The sequence below is a fragment of the Chelonia mydas genome, chromosome 9 (assembly GCF_015237465.2).
Source record: "Chelonia mydas isolate rCheMyd1 chromosome 9, rCheMyd1.pri.v2, whole genome shotgun sequence".
In the NCBI taxonomy this organism is placed as follows: Eukaryota; Metazoa; Chordata; order Testudines; family Cheloniidae; genus Chelonia; species Chelonia mydas.
Genome location: NC_057855.1, coordinates 83,476,725 through 83,494,003, shown reverse-complemented (window position 1 = coordinate 83,494,003; position 17,279 = coordinate 83,476,725). Strand labels below are relative to the sequence as shown.

General features: G+C 44.3%; 1 protein-coding gene and 1 long non-coding RNA gene across 7 annotated transcripts in view; one reads left to right on the top strand and one right to left on the bottom strand.

The window, feature by feature from the left end:
* The window catches only part of ACSL4 (acyl-CoA synthetase long chain family member 4), a 48,353-nt gene extending 33,198 nt beyond the window's left edge, over window positions 1-15,155 (bottom strand). Inside the window, exon 1 of one of the 6 annotated variants that reach the window (XM_037909443.2) lies at window positions 15,052-15,155. The gene's annotated coding sequence lies outside the window, so the exon portion shown is untranslated. The remainder of the gene's footprint in view (window positions 1-15,051) is intronic. The other 5 variants (XM_037909442.2, XM_037909445.2, XM_037909444.2 and 2 more) reach the window with 5 other exon arrangements.
* LOC122461582 lies at window positions 15,115-16,329 on the top strand. The gene is made up of 2 exons (XR_006283551.1): window positions 15,115-15,257; window positions 16,190-16,329. It is a non-coding gene; the product is annotated as an uncharacterized LOC122461582 (long non-coding RNA).
* Window positions 16,330-17,279: the final 950 nt, after the last annotated feature.

Below are 17,279 nucleotides of genomic sequence, written 5' to 3'. Positions count from 1 at the left end.
CCAACCAACCCTCAGTTCCTTTTCTACCCCAGAGAGTCAGCATGAAGCTCCGAAGTAGAGGGGAGGAGGGAGGGTAGTGGAGCACCCACAGGGACAACCATCTCGAAGAACCTCAGTTACTGCACAAGGTGAGTAACCTTTTCTTCTTTGAGGAGTGTCCCTGTGGGTGCTCTACTTTAGGGGACTATGGAGCAGTACCCCTCGATGGAAGGAGGGGCTTCAGAGTATCTTTGACAGTGGATAGCAGAGAGTCTGAACTGAGTGTTAGCAGAGGAATGTTGTTCCAGGGCATAGTGTTTGGTAAACGTGTGGGCTGAGGCCCAGGTAGCTGCCCTGCAAATGTCTGCGATACATACATTATTGAAAAACGCTACTGATGAGCATAGCGCTCTGGTGGAGTGCATATGAACCCCAGCTGGAGCCCGGATGTGGCTCTGATGATAGCACGGGTAGATACAACCAGAAATTCAAATAGAGAGTCTCTGTTTTAGAGATGGCCTCACCCTTCGATTGCTCAGCGACTGATAGAAAGGGACATGATAATTTTCTAAATGTCTTTGTTCTTTCTAGATAGAAGGCCAGAGCTCTACAGCTGTCGAGAGTGGGAAGGGATGCTTCCCTAAAGTTGGCATGGGGTTTTGGAAAAAACACAACGGGTAAGTAAATGGGTTGGTTTAAATTAAATGAGGCTACTTTAGGGTGGGCTCTTAGGATAATTTTGTCTTTATGGAATGTGGTAAGGGCAGGTGTGTCATTAGTACCCTTAGCTCCCCTACTCTTCTTGCTGAAGTGATCTCGATAAGGAAACCTTCGATAGATGTAGCAAAGAGCAAGTTGCAAGGGGTTCAAATGGTTTTCCCCATGAGGATGCGTTCAGGGGAACATAAATACCCAAGGTCTTCAAGGTTGTTTGCAAGTCCTTTAAGGCAGTGGTCTCCAAACTTTTTGGATCACGCACCCCCTGGGCCAGCTCTAAACGGAAGCCAAAAAAAGAGCTGCCGCTGGCATGCCGCTGAAGAATCAAAGGTCCAGGAGCGCTGCTGCCGCCGTGCTGGCGGCGCTCCTCCTGCCGCGCACCCCAGGGATGGTCTTGCATGCACCCCACTTTGGAGACCACTGCTTTAAGATATGAAGAGCTGCATCTGTGCTCTCGGCAAATAGTTTTTGGCCCTCAAAGGGCAGGTCCTCAACTGTGGCTTGTACTTCCCTAGGGAATTCAGTCATGAATGAAGTCATGAGGCTCGACGACTTGGCCATGGATTGGGCTGCCGTGTCAGCAGTCGAGGGCAGCCTGCAGGGCTGTTTTGGCGATTAGGGAGCCCTCTGCAACGTTGTCTTTGTATTGTTCCTTTGCTTCCTCTGGCAGTTGATCAATAAAGGATTTCAATTTGTTGAACAAGTTGTAGGTGTACTTTGCTAAGAGAGCTGAATAATCTGCTATACGAAATTGCAACAAGGCGGAATAAAATTTGCGTCCAAAGAGGTCAAGCCTTTTCCAGTCCTTGTTATAAGGTGTAGTTTTTGACTGGGGTTGTTTTCCCCTTTGATGCACCACCTCTACGACCTGTGAATTAGAAGCCGGATGAGTGAATAGGAACTCAGCTCCTGTTGCTGGTATAGAATTTTTTGTTCGAGCATTTAGAGGATGGTGGGACAGTGGCAGGTGTCTGCCATATTATCTTTGAAGGGTCCGTTATGGTTGAGTTAATGGGCAGAGCTATCTTTGCTGACAGGAATGCCTGCAAGAGGTCAGTAAGTTTGAGCTGGGTCTCTGGCAGCTCTGCTAAAGAGATGTCCAGGAATTCTGCAACTCTTTTGAATAAGTCCTGGAAGGACCTGAAGTCATCTCCTGTGGTGGGAGGTGGTGGCATAGTTGTTTCATCTGGGGATGAAGACGAAATATGGGTGGGTGGCAGTGTATCACCTTCAGGAGCCTCTTCTGGCTCCTCTCCCTCTTCCTCCTGGGCCTCTGATGGTGGTGGGTTCGTGGGTGAAGGGGACTGGGTGGCCCTTGTCGCCAGCGGGTTGGGGGGGGGGGGTTTAAGGTTCTGGGCTCTGTATATTGCCTGTGGGTCCCCGTATGGTCAATTGGGAGGCATGACAATGGGTAGTGGCATCCATGGTTTTGCCTGCTAGCTTTGCTACAGAGACTGTTGTTGGTGAGAGGGTCCCGGTTTCAGGGAGGAATGACGAGGGGTGTAAAGGCTTGAGTCATCCTCATCACTGGATAGTGGGGGTGCAGATCTAACAGGAGTGCCTACTTGGCTCGGTCCTGGCCTGACTGGGGTGCCCTCAGTGCCGAACAGAGGGGTTCCCGGCACGGAAAAGATTGCCAGGTCTGCCTGTGTGGTGAAGGGTTGCAGTCCTGGGAAGCTCGGTGCCATGGATGGCACCGTAGTATGCACCGATGGTGCCAAGGTCTTGTTAAGCTGTGTATATGCAGCAGGTGGCACCATTATACTAGCCTGTGCAGAGTAGTTATTCGGCACTGTTGGTGCCGAGCTAAGGAGCTTAGCTTTAGCTCATGCAGCTGAGTGAGAGCCTGGCTGCACTGGTGCCTTGGAACGTCTTGGTACTGGACATTCCCAGTGCCTCTTGGTCCAAGGTTCTCAGTGCCATCGGTTACGGAGCAGATTTTTTCCCAGGAGACTGCTCCTTTTTAGGGAGATCTCTCTGTGGCGATGACTGCAACTGACATTTGGTCGCTTTCCTAGGTGCAGGGTCCTTAGCTACAGTTTGGGTGGAGCCATTGTCTGAGGCTGTTGCTGGAGACTGTTGGCCAGGAGGAGTCCTGGACTCTGGGTCGGAGGCTGGCCTGAGAGATTTCTCCATCATTAATAATTTTAGTTGGAGTTCCCTGGCTTTCAGGATCCTGGCAGATAATTTCTTGCTGTGTGGACACTTCTGTGGTATGTGGGTTTTCCCAAGACAGCAGATGCACTGAGTGGGACCATCAAATACAGGAATTGATAGCCTACAGGTCAGGCAGCGTTTAAAGCCGGGGAAGCCAGGCATGCCTGAGGATATTCAGGACTATAGAAAAACAGCCATAGTTCAGTCACCGTTGGCCGAGACCCGCCGGTGGCAGGAGGAAGCAAACAAAGGAATTTTTTTCTTAAGTGGGTAAATAAGGACGGGGAAAGGAGGAAAACCAACAAAAGGAATAAAGAAAAGTGGGAATGTAAACAATTCACTAAATAGACGGGGCGCTGCTGTTACTCCAACTCAAACCAAAGGCAGTAGAGAAGGAACTGAGGGACGGTTGGCTGCGCATGCTAGGTAGCTGCTCAAAGTGGTATGAGATGGCTGCCGCACATATGCGGCCAACCAGGGCACTGCTACTACAAACCTCCAATTACATGCGCAGGGTGCCAAGACACCCAAAGTGGAACACCCACAGGGACACTCCTCGAAGAAGGTAAAGATTTTAGTCTTTTTCAACAGGATTCAACTGCACAGTGATGGTCTCATAATGGAGATTTAGAAAAATAGCTAACACCAAACAGTCAGCCACAACAGACTTCCTGAAGGGAAGAAAACTAAATGTATCAGTTTTGCCCAATAACCACCTCTCTGGCTGAGGGGGTGGATCATACAAGTAATTGAGAAAATATGCCAGTCTGATCAGCTAAATATGTAATGTACACTGGCAAACATTACAGAGAATCCCCTCCTTATGCTGTATTAAAGGATTCTGGATAAATTAATCCATCCTATGCTATTCATTTGCACTCATTTGAAACTATGCACTACAGCAGCATCTCCTTTTTACTTCAAGTATCCTGACAAATTATGATGCAAACTTTTTTTGCTTAGATATCCAATCCCCCCCCCCTTTTTTTTTTTTTACAACTACTACACACTGACTAATGCATAGTTTATTAATAACTAGTTTAAAGTCGGAGAGGAAAGAGTTGAAAGTGTTAGACTCAGTTTATTGTATTAAATGAGACATCTGGTTGTCTGAAATATCCATTTGTCTATCTAGGATTCAATTTATTACTGGGGAAAAAATGCTCTGTCATCATTTTTTATAAATGTATCCTTTTACATATGAACACACACACTATCAAGGAAACCATCAATTTTGCATTTGCATTTTTTACTTCCTGCCCTCTTAGATATCAGCCATCATCAGTGTGATAGTGAAATGACTGATTTTTTGCCTTTGTTTTTTAAAGGAAGAGTTAGAGGCTTGTCTTTAAATTTTCATATTTCCTACACAAGCCACTTTTTAAAATTAAACACAAGGTTCTCCAGTAACAGTAGCCAGAGACCACAACTCTATCAAGAGGAGTTATGTAGAAATTAAATGTGTTAGGTCTTTATTCTCCAAAAGAGAAACCTTCATAAGCAATGGTTAAAGAAGCCTGAAATGTTGTTTGAGGCCTACAGATTGGATATTTGACTATCCAAGCTACTTAACTGGTGTTAAATACAAAACACCCGCTTCTCCCGACACTCAGAGCTTTCATATCATAGTGGCCTTCCATCTGCCTGAAGGAGGAGATATTTCTCTAGGGTACCATAACTCTTTATCTCTCTTCTGTTAGTCAAGAAGAGGACCGTGGGTGTTAAAAGTATTTTTTTCTTCCCTTCAGTGAGATCAGCACTGCGACACAGAGGCCCATTGGTGCCAATGGGCAAGGGTTCACCCTTCTTTAAAAGCAACTCCTGCCTCAGACCTGATACACCATTACACTGAATACACCACTTCCATGGTATTTATCCATCAAGGGTAGCACATAATGTCTCTACTGAAAACTTGTAACTTATCACTAATGATAATCGTGAGGTGTGTATGGTAATATTTAAGGAACAATGTAACTACTTTAAAAACTATGCCTTATGGTCTTGAAGTACAAGTCAGTCACTAGTGAATCATATGTCTGGGTGACAGCCCCATCATGTAGGAGGGCATTGTCACCACTCTGACTAGCTAATTAGGTAATGCCTGACAGGAGGAAGACTAGGATGCAGAGGTACTCAAGAAGCTATAGTGGAACTAGAAAATGTTTCTACCAACTTCAAGAATGCTCATCTTTCCCCTTACAGCTCCAGTCAAGCCATAACTACTCCTGAGGTGAGAAAGTTAAACGTGTATGTAGGATTTCAACAAAGTTTATAAATAATGAAGCACCCCTGGCTATTGCCAGTATTGTTACTTATTAGCAGCAGAGGTCAGAAAAAAAGTATTTATTTTACCTTGAAGTATAATGAGCCAATTATTCCAGAAGATATTTAATGAAGTGCATGTAACCATACTGCAACTGACCTTTCAGTAGCTGAGCCAAATGGCTGTTTTTAAAACAAAAAAAGGTTGACAAACACTTTTTAAAATACGAGCACACAAACAAACCTTTCAATCAAAATATTGTCTTAGATTACTGCAATAATGTGAGCTCCATCAGCAACTTACTGGCAATCAAAGTACCTGCAATTGTATAACATGCTCTGCTCTATTTTAAAATAGAACAGATTGACCTTTTCACTGGAAGTCAAACAAAACGGTTTGCAACACATTACATTGACGTTCTTAGATGGGAGATTTTTAACTGAACCATATACTGTGCGTACCCTCAGATATCCAAGTCACATAGCATGTAATACCAGTATCAAACCTGCAAAATGAATCTTAACTGATAAATATACTCTTGTGGCTTGTCTACACTAAGGCGTTACAGCAGCACACTTATGGCTATAGTGTAGATACTGTGGGGAAGTTACTACAGCAATAAAATGGGTTATTCTATTGCTGTAGTATCTCCCCTCCCCAAGTGATGGTAAATAGGTCAACAGAAGAATGTTTTCAACAGCCTAGCTGTGTCTTTGTCAGGGATTTAAGTCAGTGCAACTACAGTGCTCAGGGATATGGGGTTTTCATATCCCTGAGCATGGTAGCTATGTCAATCTAAGTTTTAAGTGTAGACCAGGCCTTAAATGAAATGCTTTTATAACAGCTAGACTGAGTTTTAGCAATGCAATATTTAAATTAAACTTTTGTGGAGTCAATTGTGAGATGAGTTTACAGAATCCTATATATTTGTATACGGATTCAATTTAGCTTTCTTAAATGAAAGGCATCTGGCAATTAGATGTCCAAAACACCACCTTTTTGCTGAATTATACTAACTAAATGGTAATTATTCATAAAAATGCATCAGGATTTATCCTCCCAGTCCTTTGTTTTAAAGCTAAACTATGTCAAACTAATACAGATCTTCCATGTCCAAAACCAACTTAAAATATGGCTCAGAAAGTTTCTTTTACGAGACTAATAGAACTTTCTGACTTTTGCACAACTCCGTGAAAAGATTTAGGTGTAACCATATGTTATGTTGCTTTCCTTGAGATCATTAGATTGTTCTAAGGGGTTTGTTTCTTTTTCTCTCTCTCTCTTTTTTTTTTTTTTTTTTTTTTTTTTTTAAAAGCCCACCCTAAGTTTTCATATTGTTCAGAGTCATTCTGTAGGAGATGAGGTTGTAGATATAGGCCGGGGAATGGGGTTGTACAAAGAAGTTTAAACTAAATGCAGTATGATAAGGGCAGCCAGAGAAGGAATTTAATGAGTTGGATCAATGGGTGAGGGAGAGAATTTTGGTGGTAGTGTTTTGTATAGACCAGAGGGGACAATGTATGAATGTCAATAATAATGTTGCAACAGTTCTTTAAATTTAATTGCACTTTAAAAAGAGGAAGTGAGGTTATTAACTAAAGTGTAGCATATATTCTCTAATATTGGGATGTGTGGGAAGTTGGTATTAACTAGCTGTTTAATGGAAAACTATAGGTTGCTAATCCCCTTAAGCAGCATGACAATACCCTAACAAGATAAGAGAACCTCCTTCAATAGCACATGAAGTTCTGAGGTAACTACACAGCCACTCCACCCCTTTCTGCCCCCTCTTCCCCCATTCATGAGATTAAGTGGGAAACTAGAATAATTACTGGAAAAAGGGAAGAATTTTGAGGAAAAACCTGAAGTATTGAGAGAGCAAGGTCTGGAAGGGTTTGAAGCCTTACTGTATTATTTATGTTTATTTAGGCCAAAAGCATAAAGAGCCTGCTTGTTCAGGACAAAAGAAAAAAATCCTAGGAGGCTTTTATTGCAGATCTTGTACTGGTATAACCAAATGTTTTTGCTAGAGGACTAGATAATTCAGTGGCTGAGTAGCTACTTAAGGCACCAGACCCTCTTTAATAGGATACAAAAGGAGTTAGATTAACCCTTTTTAATAAACCTTTTATGCAACATGGCACTTTGTGATAAAGCAGCCTTAGAATTATATAGCATTGAGGGGAGTGATAGGTAGCAGACACTATTGGGCATGTTTGTTCTGAGAGTTCTTTCTCTGGGGAAGAAAAGGATTTATTATATAAAAAGTGTTAATTATCCTCAGATTTCCTTTAAAAAGCTCTACTCATAAGAGGTACTCCTTTAAAGCCTAGTTAGAGATGAAGGTTAGAGAGCTGGCTCTATCTGGGGGGAGACTGCAAAACCCTCGGTGAGGACTTGTGATCTTGTTATAATTTTATTTGCAAACTTGGAATCTGGGAAGGCTTTTGATTGTTTGCACAGGAAGGACTAGGTGCTGAAAAATTATTTCATTAGTGCAGTGTTTGTATCCAGATTAAGAAGTGAACACAAATCACAGGTGGGTTTTGTCTTGTTTTTAAAATAGTCCCATATTTGTTTATGACCCCTTTGCAGGTGTCCTTATCTTTTGGGTAGGCTCAAGGTTTGTTTGTGCTGCTAGGTGCATTCACCACCAAAAAAAATTCCAATTCTTAACTATTTGGACTAAAACTTTCAGCTTCTTCACAATACTCCAGTAAGTCCCACTTCATAAAAGGAAGCTAAACTGTTCAGCCACACTGCTGTAAAATTACTAAAAGCATGTCAAGCAACAGGAGAGAGTCTATGCAGAACTACAGTTATGGCCCAGATGAGGAAGCTCTGAAGTATTAGAGTCTGATATTTAAACAGTTATACAGTTTATCTTCTGTGACTTGGACATAAGCCTAATGTACTAAGAGTGTGTGGATGTTGTCCTTATACACCAAATGGCGGTACCAGGTGCAGTTGTGCTGGCAGGCTGTTCCTCCACTCTTTCTTGAGTAGGTCTGCTACAGACACAAACTTGAACAAGCTTAGTTCTGTCTTCCAGCTGTTCCTCTTCCCCATGTAAATAGGTTTGTACAATACATGCATTATTGGCAGAGCTATTTAAAAACGAAACTTCCCCCCCACCCCGCTCTTAAAAATGCAAAAGCTATTTACATGCTTGTGAAATAAACACATCTAACCCATTTACAATGGAAATTAAAGAGCTCTTTCTGGATTAAAACATACATATATACAGATTCCAGGTGCTGGAATTAGAAGCATATACAATTTACCATCTGATAAATACATTCAGGTTAATAGTAACAGGACAAAAAGACACTGTTAGTACTATTTTACTTTGTGTTACATGTAATCTAACTTTGGAGAGATCGAATAAGAAAAGGTATTTTCCTTCTCTGTAGCTGTTGTGACAAAGCTCTGTTCTTGCCTCCGTGGGTCCCACGTTTCCTGGTGGATTTCACTAGCCTCAGAGGCTCACCGTGACCCTGTACATAACCCTTCTCTCTCTAGAGACAAGGGTCACTGTCTACTGAGCCATTTTCATTATAAACCAGCGAGGGAGGTGAGGAGAAGTTATCCTTCCTTGCACAGTCTCTGTCTCCCAGTCTCAGTGATTAATCAGGGGGCAAAGGTAAGGGGGGGGGGGGAGCCCAGGCCCACCCTCTACTCTGGGTTCCAGCCCAGGGACCCTAATAGTATCAGCTATGGTAGCTGACCTTTTAGAAACATGACATGTACAATTCCCTGGGCTACTTCCCCCACAGCAGCCCTCACTTCCTCAGGCTCCACTTCACCCTTACCTCAGGGCCTCCTTCCTTGTGCCTGATATGGTGTGTACTACTCAGCCTCTCCAACAGCACAACTTCCTCCTACAGCCCCTGACATGCACACCCACCTGACTGACTGGGAGGCTTTTAACTAGTTTCAGCCAGCCCCTGATTGGCTTCAGGTGTCCCAATCAACCTAGCCTTCTCCCTGCCTTCTGGAAAGTTCTTAATTGGCCCCAGGTGTCTTAATTGACCTGGAGCAGCTGCCATTTCACTTATCCTGGTACCAGGGATTTGTTTAGCCTGGAGCTAATATGTCTATCTCCCACTACTTTTCTATAGCCATCTGGCCTTGCCCCGTCACACTGTGCAAGTTAATACAACATGGCCCTTATTCATATGCATATTTTCTATATAGATTACCATACAGAATAACCAAGTTAACAAAATGAAAGTGCTTTTAAAAAAAATACATCAAGAAGAGCAATTCCTAATAAGTTTTGGCTGTTGCATCAGTTTAATCAAGAGAGAACTCACTATTAGTTGACTACACCTTAGCCCTCAACCCTGCCTCAGAAAGAACTGTAAGTTTATCTGTGGATCACCCTGTCTTAAAGGCAATGCCTCATTTGCACAATACATGGTATGTTGATATTAGACACAATGCAGCAGTACATAAAGCTTAAATACAAATATTTCCTTGACTTTAAGGTGCACCATCCAGTTAAAGACATAACTGTATAAAAAGTGCAAAGCACTCAACTCTCCTTGACTTCAATGGGAGTTAAGGAGCTCAGCTCTATGGATTAGATTCTACAGCAAAGAAAATTTCAAATGGTACTACATTAATACGCACGCAATGGTAATACATTAATACGTTGTGTGTCCGCCAACAGGGTCCACAAAGGCTAGTCACTGTGCAACACCCTAGTGTGTCCTAGAACTTACACCTCTCTAGTGCAGACTAATGCACAGCGTAGACAGGTCCTCACACTGTATTGGATTAATGTATCCTGGAAGAAGTGTGAAATAAAATGCCATCTTCCTGTGGAATCTATTTGATATTATAGTGGGTTCTCTATCTGTGACTCTTATTATCCTCTCTGAAAAGAATTTTATAGCAAGAATACTTGAAATGAATAGGTTGTTATCCCTTCAAAAATGAACAGCAAAATAACCACTATCACTTAACATAAATGAAAACTGTAATACCGCCAATTTGGCGGTGACAAATTCAGAGTTAAATGATCTTCTATTCATAAGACTTGTACTCAGTCCAAAGTCTTGGGAAGAAAAGTCTGCTGAATACATTGTTACAGTATCTAATATTTTCAATTAGTAGTGACATAAATGCATATTTTATAGTCCACATGCCTAGTTATAAAAGACAACACTTTGTTGTGCTTCAAATTTCTTTGGAACATTAGTTAAGCCACCATATTTTTTTTAGGGAAGGAGTCAAAACTATGTGTAATACTGAAAATAGCAACTGTAAAACTCCCCTTACACATTTACATACTGGTCTTATTATAATCAAACTGTTTATATAATGGTAGGACCCAGAGGCCTCAATCATGATGGCGATCCATTGGACAAGAGAGACTGTACAAATACATATGGAGACAATTCCTGCCCTGATAAGCTTGTATAATATTTAAAATTTTACTCATCGGGATGGCTTCAGGCTACATAGACACAGCAGATCCATTTATTTTAGGTACTTATATGGTCCCCATTACCATATTATGTGAGCACCATACAATCTTTAATGTATTCATCCTCAACACCCACATGAAGTTGGGAAGTATTATTATTGCCATTTTACAGATGGGGAACTAAGGCACAAAGAGACTAAGTCACTTAGCTAAGGTCACACAATAAGGCTCTGACAAAGCAGGGAATTGATCCCAGGTCTCCCAAGTCCCACTGATGTCTGAACCATCCTCCCTTTTTAGAGATCTATGCATAATCTTATTCCATCAGGTCTTTTCAGTTTAGGTGTATAAAAGCCATGTGCAAAAGTTCTCTCACAGGCACTGAGGATAACCAATTCTGAGAGGAGACTAACTCCTGGCACAAGTACATATAAGGGTATGTCTACACTATAGCAGGGAGTGTCTCCCCCAGCCTAGGGGGACAGACTCACACTAGTTCTAGCTGAGCTAGTGCGCTAAAAATAGCAGTGTGGATGATGGGGCACTGATAAAGGCTAGGGTTAGCCACCAGAGCTCAGACCCACAAGGTCAGGTGGGTTTGAGCGCCGCAATAGCCATACTGCTATTTTTAGCACACTAGCTCACGCTGAGATAGTGTAAGTGTGTACCCAGGGTGGGAGGCATACTCCAAGCTGCAGTGTAGGAATACCCTAAGAGGTTCTATGTTATCTACAGTTTACTTAGCTCTGTAGAGGTACACAATGACATACAGAAAGCAAATTAAGCAAATGAATAAGATTCCCTGCCCAGACGACCATACAGTTCAAAACTACGAAGTGACAGAATACAAACAAAACAAAGATCAGTCTGAATGGAGAGGCGCTTGTAAGCTTAATATAACAAGAACAGCATGCTGAGTTATATGAGCAGAAGAAAGGCTAATTGGGTTACCCCATTTTAAGGGCAGGTCTTCATTGCAGAGTTTACACAAGTATCTATGCTCAAATTATTCCTCTCAGGTTAGCGTAGCTCAAGGGAGTTTTCAGTGTGTCCACCAACGTTCACTGCATCCACAGTAGTGTTGCACTTCTCAGGGTACGTCCCAATCTTAGTGTTGCAGTAAGCTAAGCCATTCTATGATTCTTTTCCAATAAATGGTGGGAGAACTTGTCCGTCCTTTTTGGGCACACGGGGGAACTCTGGGAAGGCACTGGAGGACTAGTAGCACTCAAGCCCTGCTAGCCTGCAACCTTGCTACAAAGTAGTCGTATTAGCAGCTGCTGAGCTGCACTCGCTCAAATTTACATTTCCCCCCCTCCTCCCCTTAGGTCAGCCAACTTGAGTTAGAAGCACCACCACACTTGAATTAAGGGGGTTTGTGTGTGGATGGGACTCCAGTTAGATGCAACATTTACAATTCAAGTTAACTTTGCAGTGAAGACAAACCCTAAAGCAGCTACTTCTGGCCATTCTACGAAGCAGGGTGACTGATAAGTATGGCCGACGAAAATGTGTGTACCACCTATTACCAAAGGTTAGATGGTGTAATGGCAGCCAACTACGTGAATTAACCAAAATAAAAAAACACTATAGTGTGACTGTACATCCTGCATCCTTCTGGAAAAAAAAAAACTCCCTCACTCAAACTTCCTTTCCTCCAAGCTATCCTTAAAAAAATAAAAGTCCTCAAGATAAATGACTGTATAAACAACCAAACATGCAATGGAAACTTGTTCATGTATTTATTCCAGCTCTACTGTACCCTCAGTAATTAGCTTTTAAAAAAAAAAATTTATATCTTGCATAGTCATCCGAGACAAAGATAAGTTACTTTCTCTAAACTGCCAAATGCCATTAACATTAACCAGCAAAATATACTCATTTTGCATAATATTCAATTATTTGGCTCGAGCTCATATCCCTGTTTAATATTTTATTCAAATGTTAACTCAATTCTAAAATAGCATGATATGTATTTCTGGTAGGTTAGAAATACCCTTCAGAAGCTTGTGAATATTTGTATTTAATAATGCCTTCTAGAGGTGAAACTTCTTCTAGTTTTAGGAGAGGAGAAGTACTCTTACAAGAAGAATGAGGGTTATCCCAAGAACAGATCCAGATCCCTAGCCAGTGTAAATCATTATAGCTCCCAATAAATACAGTCCAATAATGAAGTATTCTACCATCTGTCAACACATTATGTATGTAGGTAGTTAGTTAGTTATACATGGATACTTGCCTGGAAGGTACTTGAACAATGGATGCATTAAGAAACCCTTAGCAAGATCAGGTCTCATTCATTTTTTGTATTATTTTCTGATGGGTAATTTAGGCCCAAATTATCCATCAGTGTAGAGAAGCTGTTAATTTAAATATGCAAAAATGTTTTTAGAACTATTGTAATACTAAAACAACTTCAAAATTCAAATGAACCAAGTTTTCTAAATGTAATCCTTCTCCTCAATTATTTTCAACCCAATTGCAGCTTACTTTTACTTCATGAAAGACAGAAAGTCTAACTCATTAGTCTAAATCTGTTGTTTGAGATGGGTGGCAGAGTTGGCTACTACTGATTTTCATTATAAGTCTCATGATAGTTGGTAGGGTTTGTTTGTTTTTGATCCCATGAGAATCTGAGCTTTTGATTTTTTAAAAAGTAAGATTCTAGGCATCATGGTTGTGGAGAAAAGCTTGACAACATGAACCTTAAAAAGTCCCCAAATCAGAAGGCAAATTTAAAAGAACCTAGAGTGTATTATTTTTAATAATCTCATGATTTTTAAGACAGTCTCATGATCATTGTGGCCTGACTCATGATTTCTGAGTACTTGGGATTGGCAATGATGGAAATGTAAGAAACAATATTATCGGTCAAAAGTAAATTTGATTAATATCTAGGTTTTAATAACCTAAGATGGTAGCAACAATGTAGGGGAGGACTGTAACCTGACAATGGTCTTTAAAAATCTTAAGTGATTGTGGCAGCCAATTCACTTGATTTGTACTAAAAAGAAAAGGCATACTTGTGGCACCTTAGAGACTAACCAATTTATTTGAACATAAGCTTTCGTGAGCTACAGCTCACTCACGAAAGCTTATACTCAAATAAATTGGTTAGTCTCTAAGGTGCCACAAGTACGCCTTTTCTTTTTGCGAATACAGACTAACATGGCTGCTACTCTGAAACTTGATTTATAGTGTTTCTCAGCTTGGGCTAAATCTTTTCATGCTATTAAGCTTTACTTAAAGGTCCTTGTCTGAAGACTTAAAGAGTAAGATGACAACCAAAAAAAGATAACTAATGCATCATGGTTCAGAAAATGATCTACAATATTTTCCTCAAAGCAACAACCGGTAAAAAGAATTACAACAGAACTTGGACTTCCTACATTAACCAGAAAAATTAATCCCCAGTGCCCCCCAAACTGGCTTATTTAAGTGTCATTACCTCCTATGCAGTAAATACACATGTATGCTTATCAGCTTGAAAAACAACCCCCAAAAACCACACAGCAAAGATTTTACAATTCTATAAAATTTCAGTTTGTATTTCAAAGAGGAAAACGCCACATTCTTGCTCTGCATTTAGCATATGCTCTTGCCATGACGTGAAACAGAAAATATGCAACCTTGGATGGTGCTAAGCAATGAATCACATTTTCCTGCTTTTTTGTGTGTGTGCGTGTGCGAGCACTACATCAGCATCAGGCCACTTCCTGAGCCCAGCCTTCTCTGCAACCAGGAAAGGGGCGTGTGCGGGAGAAGATATCACAGCTGAGGCCATAAAGAGCCATCTGCTTTGCATCCAGCTCCTGGGAAGGCCGATGTGAATGAGCCGGGGGTGGGGTGGGGGGGTGCTGCTGATGCAGGGCAACTTCAGCAAGCAACTGGCTCTGCAGCTAGTGGCGAGGCAGGACACAGGAGGCAAAGGAGGCGATGCTGCTGGGCAAGTGCCACACTCCAGGCACCTGCTCGGCGTTCAGCACCCCTGGAGAGCACGTGTCAATGGGGAGATAACGGTTCCGGCCACGCCACACAAAACAGAGCCAGACGCAGTCCCCAGAGATTTCACCGTGTCCGGACTGCGGGTGATGCAGCCCGAGGGCACAGCGAAGCGGACGGGGGAGAAGGGCTGGGGAGCAGGCCGAGGCCTGCGGCTCCGGGCCGGCAGCGTGAGGGAGAAGGAGACGCTGGAGAAGCGAGTTACCCGGCGCGCCACGATGCTTTAAAGGACACCTCGGCCCGGGCCCCCCGCCTGCGGCCCACGCAGCAGCATCCCCCCGCCGCCCGCTCCGGCCCGCCCTCAGGAAGGAGCTGTCCGCCGCCGGCCAGCGTCACAGTCGCGTCCCCACCCCCAGGGCCGGAGGGGGAATCCCCCACCCGCCGCGCGTCTCGCCCGAGGCCCGCCGGGGCGCAGCGACTCCCGCCGCCCCAGGCGAAGCGGCCAGCAAACTCCCCCCGCGGGAAGGGCCGCGGGCGCGGGGAGGCGCGGCGCACTCACCGGCTCGTGGCGCGGAGCCCAGGCTCAGGCTGCAGCGAGTGACCCCGGCGGCTGGCTCCTCCCGCTACTTAAAATGGCTGAGCGCGCGCGGGGGCGGGGGGGCCCCGCTGGCCAATCCCCCTCGCTGACGCCATCGAGAGCGGGGAGGGGGCGGCGGGGACAGGGCGGGTGTGCGGGGGCCGGCGGGGGATGACGGAGGAGCGGGGGTGAGTTGTGGGGAAAGCTGGGGTGAGGGAGGAGCCAGAGATGAGGTGTCGAGGGAGGAGGGATGAAGCGGGGTGAGATTGGGAAAGCGGGGGATATGGGGGGGGAGCAGGGGATGAGGTGGGGGGAGAAGGGGGAGGAAGAAGGAGATGAGGTGTTGGGGGAACGGAGGGGAGGGAGGAGCAGGGGATATGGGGGGCGCAGGGGTGAAGTGGGGGGGAGCGGGGGACGAGGTGGGGGAGAAGGGGGAGGAAGAAGTAGATGAGGTGTTGAGGGAACAGGGGGAGGAAGGAGCAGGGGATATGGGGGGGCACAGGGGTGAAGTGGGGGGGAGCGGGGGATGAGGTGGGGGAGAAGGGGAGGAAGAAGATGAGGTGTTGGGGGGAGGGAGGAGCAGGGGATATGGGGGGGCGCAGGGGTGAAGTGGGGGGGAGCGGGGGATGAGGTGGGGGAGGAAGAAGATGAGGTGTTGGGGGAACGGCGGGGAGGGAGAAGCAGGGGATATGGGGGGGCGCTGGGGTGAAGTGGGGGGGAGCGGGGGATGATGTGGGGGAGAAGGGGGAGGAAGAAGGAGATGAGGTGTTGAGAGAACAGGGGGAGGAAGGAGCAGGGATGAGGTGGGGAGGAGGGTGAAGTGGGAGGAGCAGGGGTGAGGAAGGAGCAGGGATGAGGTGTGGTGAAGAAGAAAGAGGGGTGAGGTCGGGAAAGCAGGGGATGAGGTGGTGGGAGCAGGGTGAGGAAGAGAAGCAGGGAATGAGGAAGAAGAAGCATTAATGGGGGGATGAGAAGTGAACAGAGGGCAAGAAGGAGCAAAGGAATGCATGGGGGGGGGGGTGATCAGATCAGAGATATGTGGGGAGTAACAAGAGACAGTGAATTTAAGAGACCCCATTGGAGAATGACTAAGGCAGGTCTCATTGTCATTGTTTCCTAGCCTGCCTGAGGAGTCCCCCAAAAGGTGACCGTGACCCCACTCCCAATTGAGGGGACACATGACAGGAGTAGCTGAACAGGCTGTTTGAAATCATACAGGATTTCTTTTTTTATTAAACTTCAGGCTTTCGGGGCATCATATATAATTATTTGTTAAATGCCATCTGTTACAGTTCAGAGCAACTGCACCTGTCTCCCCCTCTGTGGTCCAACAAGGGCACCCACTTTTAGGCTTCCAGCTCCCAGCCATCACCTCTCTTGGGCCAGAGACCTACATCTCCCCCATCCTGACCAGGTTTTTTCTAGGCAGCACAGCTCCCTGTCTACACTGTGATATCCCCAACAAACCAGACTGCCTAAACAGGCCAGCATCTGCGCTTTACTTTCTGTCAAAAGGCTATGAACAGCTGTAATTGACAACAGTTACAAGTTACCACAACAGCTATTTCTAAGCAAGCACATTTGTTCTTAAGGTGAAAACATTATAGAGAAAATGTATTAAAACAATAAATGAACCTACATGCATGCTAATAAGCTTACCAGAGATCACTCCTACTCCAGACGTGGACTATGTCTACACTATGGACTTTACAGCAGCACAGCCAACGGGCAGCAGTAGCTATGTCGTGCTGTCCACACTGGCGCTTTTGTTGGTGAAACTTTTGTTGGTTAGGGGAGTGGTTTTATTCAAAAGTTCTACCAACAAAAGTGCTAGTGTAGATATTGTGTGGGGCTCTGGTAGGTGTCAGTCCTTCAAAATCCACAACTGGGTTTTCCCTGGGGTTACGAGTTCATGACATGTTCTGTTGGAACCAGAAACCCCACTAATAAGTTAGTCTTTCCTTTGTACAGCTTGCGCCTTTGATCTTGAGACTCTAAGCAGGTAATCAGCTGATAATCGTCCTCTGCTCTGGACAAAGCTTCAAAACACTGGGTTTTTGCATAAGCAGAAGTGTGGAATTTGCAATTGCCCTCACCTCCCCCTAGAGATTCCCCCAGGCAAACCACTTGACACTGTTTATCCCCAAAGTCCATTCTTGCCTGGTACATTGTTCAATATAGTCCTTTGAAGTTCATAATACTTCACAAGA